The sequence below is a fragment of the Pantherophis guttatus genome, chromosome 13 (assembly GCF_059756535.1).
Source record: "Pantherophis guttatus breed Tessera chromosome 13, ASM5975653v1, whole genome shotgun sequence".
Classification (NCBI taxonomy): Eukaryota; Metazoa; Chordata; class Lepidosauria; order Squamata; family Colubridae; genus Pantherophis; species Pantherophis guttatus.
Genome location: NC_142075.1, coordinates 15,833,674 through 15,838,069, shown reverse-complemented (window position 1 = coordinate 15,838,069; position 4,396 = coordinate 15,833,674).

Here is a 4,396-nt window from a genome sequence, read left to right as displayed (position 1 = left end):
GTGTGTGCTGGCCAGCTAATTTTTGGGCCTTCCGGGCCCACTGGAAGTCAGGAAACGGGCTGTTTGCGGCCTCTGGAGGGTCTCCTAGGGTTGAGGAAGGCCGTAGAGCATACACTAATGCTCAGGAAGTTCTTGTGACTCAAACCTGGCTCAATTGGAACAGAAAATCTTTTTACTGCAATTTGTTCAAGGAGAGTGAATGGCCAGTCTGGAAATATTTTACTGAAAAGCTGTCAGTTTCCATTTACCGACTTGCCATATAGGCATGAGTAGATAGATCAGCATCTCCCGAGAGATGCTCTTGGACAGTATTTGTGATTTTTTTCAGCGTGCAAACCTGTGCTGTGAGCTTGAGAGCTGCATGGGGATAGTGATAGTATCCCAAAGGGTGATGAAATTGACAGACTCAGAAAACTGGCAAATATCCATTCTGGCAATAACACATTCAACCTCCTTTCTCCAAAGCCTCCCATATGGGATATAAGCAAATTCTTATCTTTTATAATTGATACCTGTACAGTGTTTTGCCAGATGGCCCTTAAAATCCCAGCACTGCTAAGAGCTTGTTCATGTACATACGATAACATTTCTCCACATTTAATGGATGGAAACTCAGCGTGCAAGTAGTGTCCATTGAGATGCATTGCACTTGAGCTTTTAAGAAAGTTTGCGATTGTTATCTCTATCAATAATGCAATGAGCGCTAAGCAGAGATTTTTTTTTTGAATTCTACCTCTTGCTGACCCCCCTCCCCCCGGGTGAAATCCAGCAGGTTCTGACAGGTGCTGGAGAACCGGTAGCGGAAATTTTGAGTAGTTCGGAGAACCAATGTGCAATACCCACCGGCCTGCAATTTATTGAGCTTCCCAACCCCTGGTAGGCCAACCATGGATAAATCCAAGAAAAATTTCAGAAGAAAACAGAACATTTAATTCAACTACATATGCTTGTTTTGTGGCCACTCAAGAAATAATCAGGCACAGGAAGGGTTTTGTGGCTCCTGGTGTTTTCTTTTCTTTGGGAAACGGGTCCAAATGGCTCTTTGAGTGTTTAAGGTTGCAGACCCCTGGTGTAGGCAATAGTAAATTGTGTGGGAGTTGTAAGAGAAGATAATGGCACTGAGTGATTGGCCGTAGATACCTATATTCACAACCATTTTTTGAACTAATTGTTGGCAGGTCCATGATTGCCTAAAAAAGAAGCTGCTTGTCAATGAAAGTCAAAATACACCTGGGTATTTTGATTTGCTGCTGAAAACAAAACATACATGCAGACTTGCAGATGTGCAAGTTTGTGAATATTGCTCATGAATAAGTCAAAAACTTGAGCAAAAAAATAGCCCAAGTAATATTGGCCATGGGGACAGTGGTGAGCACTATTGTGTGCTTCTTTACAACTGTATAAGTGCATATTGCTTCAGTTCTTGAGTTACCAGAAATGTCTATCAATATAATTTTGCACCAACCCAAACTGTATTCTGCATCAGTAAGGGGATTTGTTGTTGTGATGTCCTCCACATTTTAATGTAGGATAACTTAAAGACAACAGTTGGTGAATTCGTTGCCTGGATTTCACTCCCACCTAGAATTACCTGCCAACAAGAAATAAACCAAGTAATTTTAATAGTTGGATGATCTTGAACAATTTTAAGTGGGTTCTTGGGAAGAAGGCTGAAGCAACCTTTAAAACTGTTCAAGTGATAAGATTATTGGTATGGATATGCTTCATGCTGATAAATTATCCTTCAGGCTATTTTTGAACACTGGTCCAGTAGTCTTCTGGAAACCTATTTTTATGTTTAAAGATAATTTGGCTGACACACTGGTAGAGCAGCAGGTACTGTGAGGTAAAGCACAGCAAAAATGAGCTCACTTCTGTTTCCTCCTGTGCCATTTATCTTCCTCAGTGCCAGTGGCCTATCAGCTGGTATATTTCTGGACACAGGAAAACCCAAAATCATTGGAGAGCTGGTATTCACGGTAGCCAATGGCAGCCATATCTTCACTAACATCATCAAGGAGACATAATAGTTTATTTCTAATAACAAGTCTTTATTTCACATATTTTTATATTTCACACTTCTGGCATAGCCATCCTTCAATGATTTACAGCAAAATCCAATCAACCATATTACAAAAAATGTAAAACCAAAAATAAGTAATTACATAGTTATAAAATAGTAAAACACAACATCACAACAAGAGTAGAGTAGAGTAGAGTAGAGTAGAGTAGAGTAGAGTAGAGTAGAGTAGAGTAGAGTAGAATAGAATAGAATAGAATAGAATAGAATAGAATAGAATAGAATAGAATAGAATAGAATTATTTATTGGCCAAGTGTGATTGGACACACAAGGAATTTGTCTTTGGTGCATATGCTCTCAGTGTACATAAAAAGACAAGATACATTCGTCAAGAATCATAAGGTACAACACTTAATGATAGTCATAGGGAACAAATAAGCAATCAAATCATACTAGGAAACAATCAATATAAATCGTAAGGATACCAGCAACAAAGTTACAGTCATACAGTCATAAGTGGGAGGAAGTACATATGTACATATAATATATACATATACATATACGCATATGCTTATACATATACATATAATATATCTCACCCCCCCCTCTCATGACAGGAATTGTCAACCACCATGGGATGGACATTTGGGGGATTTTCTTCTTCAGCACATGGCAAGATATTGAGTGGATTTGCCCAACAGTCTAAGCCACCATACGATTTACTTGTTTGTGGTTTAGCATGTTTATAAACTATGCTCTGTGGCTTAGTTTATGTTGTGCAAAGCCAGTCGACTGATTTTTTTTTCCCCCTCAAGCTTTGGCTCAATAGGTATGAACAAACTGTGTTAAATGTACGCTTTTTATAAAAGCATTTGACGCTCCTTAATCAGTGTTCTCTAAAAGTCTGAATCTGGTTGTAAAAGAATAACAGAGCAGGCTGAGGAACATAAAGAAGGTGAGGAAAGTAAAATGCTCAAGACTTTGCATCTGAGTTGATTGAATGTATATAGAATTAACTGTGGCCATTGGAAGGGAAACATTTCTCAGTCCATAATAATATGGTAGATGAGCTGGGAATGTGCATGGAAGCAACCAGCACTTGGCAACAAATCTAGTGGCGAGTACTTAATGTTCTGCCTTCCAGAGGAGGAAATAAAGCACCAGAAAGGGCATGAACTGTTGATTTATGTGGCTGAAATCTCACAGCCAGTAGTGCATAGAGTAACTGAAATGCTGGCATAGAAGGGAGGAGGAAATATGAGTTCCTTCTTCCTTTCTTCTGCTCACCTACAATTCTTTTTTTAAAAAATTGGGTTTTAACAATTAAAACAATTCTTATTCAACTCCACTCAATAAATTTTAAAACAAAAACACACATCCTTCACATTCTATACAATTGAATTAAAAACCCCCTGATATTGCATTAATATTGCATTATACAGTAGAATTCAATATAGTTACTGCTCTGGGATAGAAGCTGTTTTTCAGCCTATTTGTCCTTATTTTTATTATTTATTTATTTATTGGTTCGATTTATATGCTGCCCTTTTCCGGAGACTCAGGGCGGCTTACAATGCATTAAGCAATAGCCTTCATACTTCTGTATATACCTGCTTAGTAGGGCTTTTGCACCCCCCCCAAACGGTGTTCCTTTTTTTATACAAAGTCAGCTTATTGCCCCACAAACCGGGTCCTCATTTTACCTACCTCAAAAGGATGGAAGGCTGAGTCAACCTTGAGCCTGGTGAGATTTGAACTTGCAGTAATTGCAGGCAGCTGGTGTTACTTAACAGTGCTTTAGTCTGCTGTGCCACCAAGGCTCTTAACCTGTACCACTACCTTTATTGGAGGGTCTTCCATTATGTGCTTATTTATTATCCTTCCCGGTAAGTTTTTAACAACTTTCTATGTGCATTGAAGAACCCCTACAGGTTATAAAGAATTCAAACCCAGTTGGTTACTTTGATCCATTTACACAATGAGCTGCCCAGTTTACAAAACCCTGATGTAATCCAGTGAATCTATACTGGTGTAATCTTTCTGTTCTGAAACATTAATTATAATCAAAATTGATTGTTTCATGCGCTAGGACTATCTCCGTTATTTGATTAGGGCTAAATGCATATCATAAAGTAAGCCAGTGTCAGCTGATTTCTGCTACAATAATTTAGGATTGCAGCTACTATACCAAAACAGATTCCTTTTTTTTTTCTTTTTTACCCTGGATACATGGGAGAAGCAAATTCAGCATTAATGCTACAGTGATACAGTTTTTGATGTGCTGTGCCTTTAAGACAATGAACGTATTCTGAGCTTTCTGATATTTCCCAGAGCTAGGAGTGTCTGATGCAGGCAGGGATGGAAATAGAGTCCAC